At 45.0% G+C, this 16,568-nt stretch overlaps 2 non-coding genes across 2 annotated transcripts; both read left to right on the forward strand.

Annotated features, from left to right (window-relative positions):
• The first annotated feature begins 2,565 nt into the window (after positions 1-2,565).
• On the forward strand, positions 2,566-2,648 carry trnal-cag (transfer RNA leucine (anticodon CAG)). Its single transcript has one exon. It is a non-coding gene; the product is annotated as a tRNA-Leu (tRNA).
• A 10,602-nt stretch (positions 2,649-13,250) lies between these two features.
• On the forward strand, positions 13,251-13,322 carry trnam-cau (transfer RNA methionine (anticodon CAU)). Its single transcript has one exon. It is a non-coding gene; the product is annotated as a tRNA-Met (tRNA).
• The last annotated feature ends 3,246 nt before the right edge of the window (positions 13,323-16,568 follow it).

Here is a 16,568-nt window from a genome sequence, read left to right on the forward strand (position 1 = left end):
CTGCCATACTGCCCCTCATGGTGGGGAGTGTAGCGCTATCCTGCCACGGTACATTTGTTTCATTCTTTTGCTCTTGCACTTTAATTAAAATGGACTTGACTTGAGAATGTTTTGTTTCAAAATATAGAAGAATTCCCAGATTTATAGGTATCATGAGTATGAAGTTGCACTTGCACCCGGTGGGAAAATGTCCTCTGCATTTGACTCTCACTATGGAGGAGCAGTGGTAGCAGTGTCAGCCTGGGGGCTTGGTCAAGATCAATGACAGGAGTAGCAGACAGGTAATATCCATAGCATGCATGTTGTTTGAGAGGAGTAAGGGTACACTGTTGGTCTCTCACCTGATGTGCTGTCATCAGCACAAATGATCTGTTCCTAAACATCAAAATCTACCATCCCCCTGATTGTTTTTTACAACTGGAGTACTGGTTAACACTTTAGAAAGCCTTCATTCAGAGCTGTGAAGAACCTTGAACCTGATATCCCAGACATCAAAGTGGGCCACTAACTGGCCAGATGAAGCTATGCTAGGCTGCTGTATCCTGAAGAGCTAAAGTAGCAGCTTCTGAGAGGGATGCTAACCTGGATGTGTTCATCTCCTACTTTAATATCAGCCCCCAACTTGGAGCTCTGACAGCCTCCAGCTTTTTGTTCCTGTTTCTGCTTCAGTCAACAGGGAACTCCAACCTGCAGTCGAATCTTCAACAACAATGGAATAGAAAAGTGAGGAAGAAAAACTAGAATAAACTTACAAAGCTGAGAAATGTTCATGAAGAAGAAAGGCACACGTTATGATTGAGGCCAGAAACTAAAACTCCACACCAAATGTACTTTGACTTGTAGGATAATGAACTTGAATGTGTTGAAACAGCAGATCAATGAATCCACTACCACACAACAAGATGATGACCCCCTACCACAAGATGGCGTCACAGATCCTGACGGTCTGTGCAGGAAACACAGAGCAAAACATTACAACAAAGCTCCTGTTGTTCCCTCCAGGAAAAACTGTGGCTCTGATGAGAAGAAGGATCCTAGCCTCCTCTGAGGATCCATGGCCGCACCATTGGGTAGAAGGACGATGGGGTCGGCACCAGGAGGAACCCTGGTGTCTCCGATGCAGGGAAGATGGAGCAGTGAAGAGGCCACATTGTGGCGTCCTAAAGAGGACATTTGGTGGAGCCTGAGACAGCAAACATCACGCCCCCTTCATCAGAAGAACCACAGCACCAGAAGAAAGAATCCTGGCAGTGACGACAGGGAGGATCAGGGTGACCTCCTCACCTCCACCTTTGAACCTTCAAATGAACTTTAAAAAGCTTTAGAGTGGAGAAGGATTTTAAAACCTTTTATTGTTTTTTCCTTTCATTCTCATTTGTGCGATTGTCTGATTTATTAGAAATAAACACTGTCTGCTGGGTTTCCATTGACTGTGATTCTCTTTGCATGCAAGTTGAAAGTTCTGCCAATAAAAACCACGAGTATTTGAAGACCAAAGGAAGAACCCCCAAAGTCAGGACCCTGAGATCAAAGTGAGAGCTCTGATCTCTGAGGTCTGGGATATTTCCCATCCCATGGCCCTTCAAATAAGAGCCCTGTGTCTCTGTCTCAAAGTTTTCAACCGTATTTGTTTGTTAAATTAAAACCAGACGACCACTGTGGTCCTTTTTACACGGTAAGTAAAGCACAGATGCCCTGGTGGACCTGTTGGCACCCAGGACTTTGAATCCAGTGATCTGAGTCCAAGTCTCAGTTCCAGCAGGTTTCCTGCAGCCTTCAGCAGAGCTGCCATGTTTCTCTGTAGAGAACTAAGTGATGCTCTCAGCAGGTTGAGGGCACCACCAACAAGTGAGGTATGAACCTCTGACTTCCTTCTTGTCAAACAGGAAACTCCTAATACCTCATTTGAGTAAAGTACCTCATATTCCTGACATCCAAGTAGTAGTGAAGTGGAGGAAGAAGGGAGGAGATCTCCAACAGGATCCTTCTTTCCTCTGTCCTCCTTGATCTCATGGAAATTCTGGTAACTTAATTAAGTGGCATGTTTGTTGAAGCAGTAATTAACTGATAAATTAAGGAAGGCCTTGCCAGTCTTTGCTCCCACGTCATACGATGGAGTTAGAAAGTCCTGAATAAATCTGGAGTTCCATGATTTCCTTGTGGTTCATGATCCTTTTGCCAATGTAGTCTGGAACAAGAGCAAGATGAACCTCCAAATATCAACAGGTTGATTGCAGGTGATGTCAAGTGGTATTCAGAGGAACCTCCTCTTTGTGTTTGGTTCCATGGTGGAATGGTGAGCCCTCTGGACTCTGCGTCCAGTGATCCCAGTTCAAGTCTCAGAAGGACCTTCCTGTCTGGAATGTGTCCCATGAAACAAACTGATCAAGAGATGTTACGTGGTTCAAATGTTCTGGTTCATTTCTTACTGCCATGAACTCAGACTGTGTGTTTAATGTTAACAATAAATGTAACAACTAAGGAGCCAGTAGCTCCTGTGGAAAAAATTCTACTTTGTCAGTGAATGAATTCATTTGATATTGAAGTCTGCAACTTTCAGTGTCTGTCAGGATGGCCGAGCGGTCTAAGGCGCTGCGTTCAGGTCGCAGTCTCTCCTGGAGGCGTGGGTTCAAATCCCACTTCTGACAAAGGACATTTTCTCCACATTCCTATGCATCCACAGTGGTAAATTCCAAACCCAGTTGAAGCTGCTCTCCACTGATGGGAGTGAGTGGTTGAACTGGCAGCAGAGGATGCAAAGGAGCTTCCCTGTGATGGTCCAACATTGCCTGGTTTCCTCCAACATGGAGCAGCCACCAAACTCTAACTTCAATGTTGGATCAAAGTCTACTGAAGAAATGTGTTTTCTTTCAATTCACATTTTGTCCATTAACTTCATAATCAGAGTCACCATCTCATCACATGACTAAAGTCTGGGTTCTGTAGTGGTGGTAAAATATCCTTCCGTGCCCCTCACTAGTTTGCACACAGAAAAGCATATTTTACTGGTTTCAGATCTCTTAGCTTGTTCTCTCTCTTAAAGCAGCTGAGGCAGCTTTCATTGTGTGATTGATTTTAAAATATAAAGATGGAACAGAACCATTGGAATCAGATGTCAGGACATTTGAAGGAATGTCAATCTCCTGTTGAAATGTTGCAGTGTGCAGCTGAGGCTCTCTGGCAGTGGCACCAGGAGCCACAATGGCAGAACCTGGACCCTCCTGGAGGAGAACCACAGGTGAGGGCCTTCTTGGCTCCAGATTGATGGAAATCAAGTGTCTGAGGCTGTTAGCAGCCATGAAGTTGATCTGGTTGGCACTGGTATTTGTTCTTGCTGCAGCTCAGGAGTGATTCAGGAGAAGAGTTTCAGAACAGCCCAGGTTGGGGACTGGAATTCTAAAATTTCCCCTGGAACCAGACAACCTTGGGAGGTAAAACCTCCAATCATAGCCACTCAGATGCAGCAGCAGAAGAAGCTGTCATCCACCCTGACAGTCAGAGCATCAAGTCAAGAAAACATCACCATCTTGTAGTTCCAAACCTCCACCTGTCAGATTCAGCTACTTCTGATTGTGGGACTTTAAATTTGAACACAATGGAATTTGGACAAGGAGTTTTCCTTCCAGTCCAAACATCATCGTCCAGCCTCCAACCAGAGGTCCATCAGTTATCATGGAGCCACAGGTGGAGTCTGGATTCTTTTCTGGAATGAGACGGCAATGACAGTCCTGCCAAGTGACATCACTGACATGACAGGATGACTTCAGTCATGTGACTGGATGACTTCAGTCATGTGACTGGATGGCAGTGCAGATTCCAATGTAGAGGTTGGGGAAATTGTCTCTGAGAATCCAACTTGAAGCCATGCCCTCCTTGTTCTTCAAAAACCCAAACAGCGACCATCAGTCTCCCACCAATCCTGTACTTGGGTTCAATGTTGCTGTTCCATTTTGCAGCATTCATCCCCTCATTCTAGAGGCTTTAACATGAAAATGCAAATGCTGAGAGACATAAATGCAAATCAGGGTATCTGACCAGAGGTGACACATCTTTTAATACTTTTCTTGTTATATTTGTTATATATGTTCTGTATGGTTATATTTGTTATGGTTGTTATGGAGTTTATGGTTATTATCTCTGTTTCTTGTGTCTTTGTCTTTGTTGTCCTCCCCTTCGTCCGTCCTGGATTTTTGACCTTGGTTGCAGGAAGCGTGTGACCTCAAGTCCTTTTTCTGTGTTGCTGAACGTAGAGCCTTGCTTCATTGTGCTTGCTAAAGTGTGATCCTCCCTGCTAATTCCTTATTTCATTGACTAATTACCCACCAAAAATTAATACCTTCCTGCTTTATTTGGCTGAAGTTTAAAAGACCATCATTCTGGTAGCAACAGTCTTTCTGCCTTGTAAACACGCTAAGCTAACGATGGCTTCTCCCTCTTGTTCTCCTCTCTCCTGCTCAGGGTGCCACATGTTTTGTTCCTCCTCTGCCTCCTTTAGTGATACTGATAAGTGTGTTAAATGTAGTTTTCTTGTTGTGTTGGAGGTGAGGCTTAGCGATGTTGAATTGGACCAGCAGCGGCTCTGCACCAAAAGCTGCGAGAGCTAGCCAACCCCCACTAGCTGGTGCAGACCAACTTAGCTTAACTCCTGGCTTAGGCCCAACTAGCGCTCCCCCAGAAGCTCCCAAGCATCTGGGAGAGCGCCAAGAAAAGTTGGGCCTAAGCTAGGATGTGCTTGCTCATGAAGAATTGTTGGGTGTAAATTCATTTAAGGAGTGTTGAACTGGACCTGTTCTACTTGTAAAGTGTAACTTTTGTTATTTGGTGCTTTACAGGGTGATGACTTGCTGGGGACACTTTATCACAGCAGTGGACAAACATCAGCATTCAACACCCAGCAGCTCCTCTGATCAACAGAACAAGTTAAAGTATTCTGAGAAGGAGGGCATCGATCCCTCTACTGCTCACATGCTAAGCTAGCGCTCTACTATTGGAGCTAATTCCCCTGTTAAAGAGCGCAGCAGATAATGCACCTTGACCTTCATGCATGGTTTAATGAGCGTCACCAGTTGAAGCTTCTCTGGTTGACCAATGTAATGGAGACCAAGGGTTCCATGACATCAATGATTAATTGAAGGTAACATTTGTCTTGGTATTAACAGTTTATGTAAATTAGAGGCACACACACATGTTAATGGTGAGGTTTATTGAATCAGCAAACAAGTGAAACATTTTCTATGCCATGTGTTCCAGGGAGGGACCTGGGAAGCACAGGGGGACCGGCCATCCTGCCTGTGGAAAATGAAGACCCCAGTGTCAGTCAGTGGGAATCACTGTGCAAGGCCTGGTATTTAGTGTTGATCTAGTTTGTCTCATGTAAATGTGGCAGTTTCAGTCGTCACGGTCAGTCCTCACCTCTTCCTGGTGGTTTCCTTAAAGGGGGTGGAGCCAAAAGGGGAGAGCGGCCCAAGGAAGCTCCTTAAGAGCTGTAGGTGCAAACCTTTGCTCCCAGATGGGGGAGGGGGTACAATCACAGACAAGGTTCATTGAATGATTATGTGGATGTATGACTGAGTTGGTGTAGTAGTCTGGAATCATGTATATATTTAGTCAGGTTAAGTTGTTGAGATGGTGCTGGTTTGATGTAAATATTGATTGTAGAGCATAGTTGTGGTCTCACCTCCACTCTATGGGCCATCCATCGTCATCTTCTGCTTATTCCTTACTAGTAAGGGTCGCGGGGGGGCTGGAGCCTATCCCAGCATCTATGGGCGAGAGGCGGGGTTCACCCTGGACAGGTCGCCAGTCCATCGCAGGGCCAACACACAGAGACAAACAACCATTCACACTCATACCTACGGTCAATTTAAAGAATCCAATCAGCCTCGTCCCCAAATTGCATGTTTTTGGACTATGGGAGGAAGCTGGAGTATCAGAGAGGACGCACGCCGGCACGGGGAGAACATGGAGACTCCACACAGAAAGATCCCGCGCCCGAGCCAAAACTCGAACCTGGAACCTTCTTGCTATGAGGGCACAGTGCTAACCACTGCACCACCATGCAGGCCCGATCTAGGGGCTGGTCTGTCTAATTTCCTGCAGCCAGGAGGGAATTAAAGGCAGTCAGGGGTTTTTAATTTAAGTTGATGGTGTCTCATGCAATCTCTTTCAATACTCCAGTGGTGGTTTAAGTGAAGAAAAACATGGGTTAGTCAGTAGGACTCTGTGTGTGTGTGTGTGTGTGTGTGTGTGTGTGTGTGTGTGTGTGTGTGTGTGTTTGTGTGTGTGTGTGTGTGTGTGTGTTTCCATGCAGACTTTCCCTTGTAACAACCAATTTGATTTGGAAACCATTCTGCAACTTTGTACCCAAGTTGTCTCCTCATCAGGCACCACAGTATCCAGTAGGTTCAGTTAAAACAGTCATCAGTGATTAATGTTCATGTTCAATGATGAGGTTTTGATTTATTCTTCTAGAATCATCTGAAGAAACCCTCCTCAACACAGTGAAGCCTTCATCTGACAGGAGGAGTTTCTTTTCCCAGTGATTCCACTGACAGTGAAAAGCTACGTTCATCAGACTGGTCTGATAGGATCAACTACTGGTTGCTCTGGAGTGGAAACAGCAACCTGTCAGGAAACATTAGTCAGATCAAAGCCAAGATTAAAGCAAGAGCCTCCAGATCAAAGACAGAATTGATGATGATGTCATCAGGGGGCTTTGATAGTATATTTATTTGTACCTCGAATTCTGTCTTTGATCTCAGGAGGACATGAAAGAAACCCAATTGAGGAAAGCAGAGGAGAACATTCAGCTTCATTAGAAACACTTGAACCCTTTGAACAGTAGAATTTGTTTGAAACAGTTTACAACATTGAGTGACAGGACTGAAGAGGGGAGATTTTGGTATTTTCAGTTTAATTCTAACTTTAAACTGGGCATGAACATTTTTAGTCGTTCATATTCTAACATACAGAGGAAGTCATGACATTCCCTTTTTTATAACCTGTCCTGTTCAGGAAATGGAAATGGAAATTTAGCTGCTATGTTGAATCAGAAAAACCTTTTGAAGTCTACTTTTGTTTCAGTCAGAAAGTGGACTGTTGTTAACTCTCACAATGGTTGGTGACTCTGGTGGAAGAAAATATCCTTATGAACCTCTTTTTAACAGACACATATTTCTGAAGATGCAGGTCTATTTTATTTTTCTTCTTTTAGCAGAGAATGGTTTCGATCCATCGACCTCTGGGTTATGGGCCCAGCACGCTTCCTCTGCGCCACTCTGCTCTACCATTGACAGAACAGTCCTTGTTTTAGGAGAGCATTCTCTGTGTTTGTCTCTGCCCTGCTCTCCTGCTCTCTTTCCCCTCATTTAGTCCTTGACATGATCCATGCTCTACAGCTCTGCGGGTGGAATGAAGACCTGCGTCTGCTCTGCCCGTGCCGTCCTTCGTCTCAACCTAAATTGTTTGACCCACCTTTATAATGCTGCAGACAACACAACCAAACTGGCCCCGATCAGGATTTGACAGGCCGAAACATGCCCTAAAAACACCAAGAATAATATCCACCACCTTCTGAACGGGGCCTGGCCCGTCTCCTGCATCAGGGGCCGCCGCAGTCGCGCATCAGCTGTTCAACAGCTGTTCGCCGCAACACTCAATGAGACAAAGACATCGAAGCTCAAGCTGCTGTTGCGGAAGCCGTGATCGTATAGTGGTTAGTACTCTGCGTTGTGGCCGCAGCAACCCCGGTTCGAATCTGGGTCACGGCAGCATGAGATAAATTTCTTTGTGTGTATTGATGGACACAAGCCAAGCAGAAATTTCCCACAATGCAATAGGGCAGTGTTTGGTCAGTGCTGAGCAGGCGTCAGTCTGAAAACGATGTCATATTATTGTGTCATCACTTGACCAGACCCAAAAGTAGACTCAGGTATCAGTTTCTTATCAATGCTAACGTCTGCTAGCTTAGTCTGCTACTTCGATGGCTCTGCCTGCTCTAAGGTCCAGACCCCTGGATGTGGTGGTTCCTACCTGAACGTAGATTCTGTCAGCTCATGTTGTTAAATCAACTCACCAGGAACACCAGTAGATTTCAATGGACTGACAATGAGTCTTATTGAATGGTAAACATGTCAAATATGAAGTCATCACCTGAGGAGGTCTGCTGCTGGAATGAAGCTCCAGATATTCACAAGATATTCTAGATCTTAAAACAAAGCATTTTTATATTTGATTTCTTATTCATTCAGGTCATCCAGTCATGTGACTGAAGTCATCCAGTCACGTGACTGAAGTCATCCAGTCATGTCAGTGATGTCACTTGGCAGGACTGTCATTGCCGTCTCATTCTAGAAAAGAATCCAGACTCCACATACAAGATGGTTGATGTTTTCTTGACTTGATGCTCTGACTGTCAGGGTGGATGACAGCTTCTTCTGCTGCTGCATCTGAGTGGCTAGGATTGGAGGTTTTACCTCCCAAGGTTGTTTGGTTCCAGGGGAAACTTCAAAATTCCAGTCCCCAACCTGGGCTGTTCTGAAACTCTTCTCCTGAATCACTCCTGAGCTGCAGCAAGAACAAATACCAGTGCCAACCAGATCAACTTAATGGCTGTTTTTGTAGTGATTTGATGCCTCATGAGGAGAAAATTTGGGCACAAATGTTGGACAAGAGTGTTTGTGGAGGGTGATTTTTTGTTGTTGTTGCAGTGTTGTAAGTCACTGTACCTGCAGCTGAATGATTGAACTTTCTCCAAATGTCCTCAAGATGGTTTCCAATGACATCAGTTGTCACAAGAGGAAGTCTGCATGTAAACACACTCAGGTGTGCCCAGCTATTCTTATGAGAACATTCGATCAACTTCATTCTATGTGCAGCCTAACCTTAATCTTAATCTTAATCTTAACCAACTGAATCTTAATCTTTATTTGAAACTAAACTCAATCCAGACCTTCACTCTGAAAGAACTCACAAACTGCATTGCGCTGCATCAGGGCCGGTCTTTGGTCCCCATGAGGACGAGGACTCCTGATCAGTGTTGATGATGGAAATGGTCTCCAACACCATAAAACAAGAAATACACACACGTGTAAACACACACAGTGACCCCGCATGTCGTTTTTGCCCAACTTAAATTTTCATTCATTACCCAGAACCTCTCAAAAGCCCTGAAGAAAAATTGAATATTTGGAGTTTGAAAGCCATAAATCACATCCATATCATCTCGTCCATCTCAGTCTGATCTCATCTTTGTTGTTTTTTTAAAGGGGGACAAATTGGTACTTGGTTAAAAAAGCACTGTGGGAAAATGATCCTGCTTTCAGGGAGGTCTTTGGTGAGTTTGCTAACAATGCAGAGAACCATGACGGTACCAAGCACAAGGCTGCTGCCCTCTGCATCACAGCTACACTTTGGAGTCTGTTTGAACTGAATGTGAAGGGTCTGACATCATCACACCAGTACGACAACAAGTGACCATGAACCAAAAGAAAACCTTCACTGATGAGTCCATGGATCTCATTGATCTGTGCCATTTCCTGATCTTCAGGTTCTGTCTTTGATTTCTTTCTTTGATCTCTAAATTCTGTGCTTTGGTTTCCTTGGTCAGTCTTTGAATTCTGGTTCATAATAAAAAAGAACTCCCAGCATATTTCTGCAGACCATTGATAGGGATTTTACCAACTGCACCATAGCAACCCTCTTGCTGTCTGCTGTTGTGCCATTGAAAAGTAAGACAGCCTGGCAGTCAACAAACTGGGCTCAACAGAAAAATGTCAACTAAAGATGGATTAAAGACCAGGAGGAAATGTAACCAACCTACAAAGATGGAGGGGAATTGAGACCCACATGTTTGCCATCCTTGATGAACTGTCCACTGGTGCAGGGGATGAGGTCATGGCCATGATCTGGGAGCCAGTCCTGGATGTTAAATGCCCTGATGATGGACAGTGCAGTGGCAAAATGTCTGGTCCACTGACTGAACTCTGCCACAAGTGAGGAACAACAGTCAGCAAGGAGTAGAAACGAAGAGGAGAAATGGAGAGAACAGAAAGAATGAGAGATCATGGAGGAAAGAGGCTGATATTTGCAAGTGTCCTGACTACAACACAGCAATCTAGAGAAACCATGACCTGGATTACTGAGGACATCCACTGGCAGTTCATTTCTGTTGATCATAGGGCCATGCTGGGTGAAGCAGGAATGAATCCTGGGACTGAGGTTGTGGAGCAATGGTCACCTTTCCTGCTGAAACTGTCAATTCTTCTGCTTGGTTCTCTCCACAAAACCAGTCCCTTAACGGAGCTCAAACCCCAGTTACAGCTGTGAGAGCCCAGAATCTGACACACTGGACCATCAGGAACAGCTTTGTGCTTTCAAACAACAGAGACGACACTCAAGGACTCAGGGAACGCAGGAATCTCTGGCCTCAGCTGACATGTTGAATTTCAGCAACACTTCATGATGCTGGGTTTCGCAAACCAATGAGAAGATGAAGGAGGCCGTCAACTCCTTCAAGCTCAACATCTCCACTGCTTTACCCAGGAGGTCAGGAGGTCAAAGCAGAACCTGCACCCCCCACCTCTGATGTTTACTCCACACAGAGATGAGGGGTCTGTTCAGAAGAGTGAGCTGGAGTCTGGGCAAGTCTTTTCATTCAGTCCCTGGTTGAAACAATTGTCTCCACCAACTTCAGTATGGGTCTGGACCTGCACAGGTTACAATTCGTGTCTTGGTCCCAAGGGTTTGTTGAACCAGAGAAGCTTCAAGTGGTGACGCTCATTAAACCCTGCATGAAGGTCAACCTGCATTATCTGCTGTGCTCATTAGCAGGGACTTAGCTCCAATGGTAGAGTGCTAGCTTAGCATGTGAGAGGTAGAGGGATCCATGCCGTCCTTCTGAGAATACTTTAACTTGTTCTGTTGATCAGAGGAGCTGCTGGGTGATGAATGCTGATGTTTGTCCACTGGTGTGATAAAGTGTCCCCTGTTACTGAGATGTGGATGAACACCTGCTCAGGTCAAAGCTGCAATCAAACCAGGGACTCTGAACCACACAGTGAAGGAGTTTGTCATCAAGATTTATGGCAGCTTTGAAACTTCCCACCATCTCCTGAATGTGGAGCAACTTGTCCTGCCAAAACTGTCCCCTCTTCCATTCTTAATAACACCTGTCCTGACTGGCAATCAAGCTAGGCTGCAGCGGTGAAAGCACTGAATGCAGCCAGGATACACAATGACTCAAGCAACACAGGAATCTGTTGACTCAACTGGAGAAGCAGAGGGTCCACCAAGACCAGCAGACACCTTCATTCTTGATACTTGATTTCAAGGGCAGCCCCTTGAGATGCACCATCTCATTTTGGAGGGGTCCTGACAAATAATGACCAACAATACAACAATAATAAAAGTAGATTCTATTTTCAACACAAGGACACACACATCATACACCCAGGTACAGGCCAACAATGTTCCCCAAAGCCCCCCCCCCCCCCCCACCACCACCACCATCCAGTATTATACAAAGTATGATCAGAGATCCCACTACAGAAAAGGAGTGGGCCTGTGTTCACATACTCATACATTTAAACACCCATCTAAATAAATACTGCTTCCATGCACCATTAAAGTACACAATGCATATTCATACACAAATATCCACATATTTACAGTACAGAGAACAAACAAGAACAAGTAGAGAGTGAATCCTGGAGAGAAAAGGGGAAGTGCATCAGAAACAAGAGCAGATGTTTGAAAATGCTTGATGATTTGAAGATGAGAAAGGAAGTGAGAGACCCAAGTGAGGAGGAAAGGTTGTTCCAATCTGATGGAGCTTTAAATACAATCGGTCAAAGCAGAAGGCCGTCCCCACTGATCCTGGATCTGCTCGACGTTCCTGCCTTTTAAAAGGAAGGTGTTCATCACCACTGTTGCAGGATGTGCTGCTGATGGAGAATTGTTGGGTGTAGATTCATTGAAGCAGTTTGGTGCTGGACCTGCTCTACTAGTGAAGAGTCATGAGAGAACTTTGTTGTGATTTGGTTCAAACAAATAAAAATGATTTGACTTGATTTGGTGCCTCATGAGGAGAAAATTTGGGCACAAAAGTTGGACAAGAGTGTTTGTGGAGGTTGTGGATCAAAGTTCTATTTATATCCAACACATAAAATCAAACAATGTGAAGCAGGCTAATGAACAATAAATCAAATATAAAAATGCTTTATTTTAAGATCTAGAATATCTTGTGAATATCTGGAGCTTCATTCCAGCAGCAGACCTCCTCAGGTGATGACTTCATATTTGACATGTTTACCATTCAATGAGACTCATTGTCAGTCCATTGAAATCTACTGGTGTTCCTGGTGAGTTGATTTAACAACATGAGCTGACAGAATCTATGTTCAGGTAGGAACCACCACATCCAGGGGTCTGGACCTTAGAGCAGGCAGAGCCATCAAAGTAGCAGACTAAGCTAGCAGACGTTAGCATTGAGAAGAAACTGATACCTGAGTCTACTTTTGGGTCTGGTCAAGTGATGACACAATAATATGACATTGTTGTCAGACTGACGCCTGCTCAACACTGACCAAACACTGCCCTATTGCATCGTGGGAAATTTCTGCTTGGCTTGTGTCCATCAACACACACAAAGAAATTTATCTCATGCTGCCGTGACGCGGATTCAAACCAGGGTTGCTGCGGCCACAACACAGAGTACTGACCACTATACGATCATGGCTTCCGCAACAGCAGTTTGAGCTTCTATGTCTTTGTCTCATTGAGTGTTGCGGCGAACAGCTGTTGAACAGCTGATGGGCGACTGCGGCGGCCCCTGATGCAGGAGACGGGCCAGGACCCGTTCAGAAGGTGGTGAATATTATTCTTGGTGTTTTTAGGGCATGTTCCCACCCATCTTCACGTGGGTGACAAAAATGGATTTTTTGTAAAGATTTCGGCGCGAGTTCGGCCTGTCAAATCCTGATCGGGGCCAGTTTGGTTGTGTTGTCTGCAGCGAGAGCACGCCTGGCACGCTCAGCGGGAGCGAGTCCGATCATTATAAAGGTGGGTCAAACAATTTAGGTTGAGACGAAGGATGGCACGGGCAGAGCAGACGCAGGTCTTCATTCCACCCGCAGAGCTGTAGAGCATGGATCATGTCAAGGACTAAATGAGGGGAAAGAGAGCAGGAGAGCAGGGCAGAGACAAAGACAGAGAATGCTCTCATAAAACAAGGACTGTTCCATCAATGGTAGAGCAGAGTGGCGCAGAGGAAGCGTGCTGGGCCCATAACCCAGAGGTCGATGGATCGAAACCATCCTCTGCTAGAAGAAGAAAAATAAAATGAACCAGTGTCTTTAGAAATGCGTGTCTGTTAAAAAGAGGTTCGTGAGGATTTTGTCTTCCTCCACAATCACCAACCATTGTAAGAGTTAACAACAGTCCACTTTCTGACTGAAGCAAAAGTAGACTTCAAAAGGTTTTTCTGATTCAACATAGCAGCTAAATTTCCATTTCCATTTCCTGAACAGGACAGGTTAAAAAAAAGGGAATGTCATGACTTCCTCTGTATGTTAGAATGTGAACGACTAAAAATGTTCATGCCCAGTTTTAAGTTAGAATTAAACTGAAAATACCAAAATCTCCCCTCTTCAGTCCTGTCACTCAGTGTTGTAAACTGTTTCAAACAAATTCTACTGTTCAACAGTTCGAGTGTTTCAAATGAAACTGAATGTTCTCCTCTACTTTCCTCAGTTGTGTTTCTTTCATGTCCTCCTGAGATCAAATATAGAATTCCAGGTACAAATAAAGACACTATCAAAGCCCCCCTGATGACATCATCATCAATTCTGTCTTTGATCTGGAGGCTCTTGCTTTAATCTTGGCTTTGATCTGACTAATGTTTCCTGACAGGTTGCTGTTTCCACTCCAGAGCAACCAGTAGTTGATCCTATCAGACCAGTCTGATGAACGAAGCTTTTCATTATCAGTGGAATCACTGGGGAAAGAAACTCCTCCTGTCAGATGAAGGCTTCACTGTGTTGAGGAGGGTTTGTTCAGATGATTCTGGAAGAATAAATCAAAACCTCATCATTGAACATGAACATTAATCACTGATGACTGTTTTAACTGAACCTACTGGATACTGTGGTGCCTGATGAGGAGACAACTTGGGTACAAAGTTGAAGAAGAGGGTTTTTGGAGAGGAGATTTAGATGAGATGGTTTCCAAATCAAATCGGTTGTCACAAGGAAAGTCTGCATGGAAACACACACACACACACACACACACACACACACACACACACACACACACACACACACACACACACACACACAGAGTCCTACTGACTAACCCATGTTTTTCTTCACTTAAACCACCACTGGAGTATTGAAAGAGATTGCATGAGACACCATCAACTTACATTAAAAACCCCTGACTGCCTTTAATTCCCTCCTGGCTGCAGGAAATTAGACAGACCAGCCCATAGCGGGGCTGCACGGTGGTGCAGTGGTCAGCACTGTGCCTTCACAGCAAGAAGGTTCCGGGTTCGGGTCCTGGCTCGGGCGTGGGATCTTTCTGTGTGGAGTTTGCATGTTCTCCCCAGGCCTGCGTGGGTTCTCTCCAGGTACTCCGGCTTCCTCCCACTGTCCAAAGACATGGACATTAGGGGACGAGGCTGATTGATACTCTAAATTGACCGTAGGCGTGAGCGTGAATGGTTGTTCGTCTGTGTGTTGGACCTGCGATGGACTGGTGACCTGTCCAGGGTGAACCCCGCCTCTCGCCCGTAGATGCTGGGATAGGCTCCAGCCCCCCCCCCCCCCCGTGACCCTTACTAGTAAGGAATAAGCAGAAGATGACGATGGATGGCCCATAGAGTGGACGTGAGACCACAACCATGCTCTACAATCAATATTTACATCAAACCAGCAACAACTTAACCTGACCAAATATATACATGATTCCAGACTACTTCACCAACTCAATCATACATCCACATAATCATTCAATGAACCTCGCCTGTGATTGTACCCCCTCTCCCATCTGGGAGCAAAGGTTTGCACCTACAGCTCTTAAGGAGCTTCCTTGGGCCACTCTCCCCTTTTGGCTCCACCCCCTTTAAGGAAACCACCAGGAAGAGGTGAGGACTGACGTGACGACTGAAACTGCCACATTTACATAAGACAAACTAGATCAACACTAAATACCAGGCCTTGCACAGTGATTCCCACTGACTGACACTGGGGTCTTCATTTTCCACAGGCAGGATGGCCGGTCCCCCTGTGCTTCCCAGGTCCCTCCCTGGAACACATGGCATAGAAAATGTTTCACATGTTTGCTGATTCAATAAACCTGACCATTAACATGTGTGTGTGCCTCTAATTTACATAAACTGTTAATACCAAGACAAATGCTACCTTCAATTCATCATTTATGTCATGGAACCCTTGGTCTCCATTACATTGGTCAACCAGAGAAGCTTCAACTGGTGATGCTCATTCAACCATGCATGAAGGTCAACATGCATCATCTGCTGTGCTCCTTAACAGGGGAATTAGCTCAAATGGTAGAGCGCTCGCTTAGCATGTGAGAGGTAGAGGGATCGATGCCCTCATTCTCCAGTATACTTTAACTTGTTCTGTTGATCAGAAGAGCTGCTGGGTGATGAATGCTGATGTTTGTCCACTGCTGTGATAAAGTGTCCCCTGTTACTGAGATGAGGATGAACACCTGCTCAGGTCAAAGCTGCAATGAAGTCAAGTCATCACCCTGTAAAGCACCAAATAACAAAAGTTACACTTTACAAGTAGAACAGGTCCAGTTCCACACTCTTTAAATGAATTTACACCCAACAATTCTTCATGAGCAAGCACATCCTAGCTTAGGCCCAACTTTTCTTGGCGCTCTCCCAGATGCTTGGGAGCTTCTGGGGGAGCGCTAGTTGGGCCTAAGCCAGGAGCTAAGCTAAGTTGGTCTGCACCAGCGAGTGAGGGTTGGCTAGCTCTCGCAGCTTTTGGTGCAGAGCCGCTGCAGGTCCAATTCAACATCGCTAAGCCTCACCTCCAACACAACAAGAAAACTACATTTAACACACTTATCAGTATCACTAAAGGAGGCAGAGGAGGAACAAAACATGTGGCACTCTGAGCAGGAGAGAGGAGGACAAGAGGGAGAAGCCATCGTTAGCTTAGCGTGTTTACAAGGCAGAAAGACTGTTGCTGCAAGAATGATGGTCTTTTAAACTTCAGCCAAATAAAGCAAGTAGGTATTAATTTTTGGTGGGTAATTTGTCAACGAAATAAGGAATTAGCAGGGAGGATCACACTTTAGCTAACACAATGAAGCAAGGCTCTACGTTCAGCAACACAGAAAAAGGAGTTGAGGTCACACGCTTCCTGCAACCAGGGTCAAAAATCCAGGACGGACGAAGGGGAGGACAACAAAGACAAAGACACAAGAAACAGAGATAATAACCATAAACTCCATAACAACCATAACAAATATAACCATACAGAACATATATAACAAATATAACAAGAAAAGCATTAAAAAATGTCACCTCTGGTCAA

This window comes from Aulostomus chinensis, chromosome 1 (assembly GCF_037954235.1).
Source record: "Aulostomus chinensis isolate RoL2024-O1b breed Wild chromosome 1, RoL_Achi_v1.0, whole genome shotgun sequence".
Classification (NCBI taxonomy): Eukaryota; Metazoa; Chordata; class Actinopteri; order Syngnathiformes; family Aulostomidae; genus Aulostomus; species Aulostomus chinensis.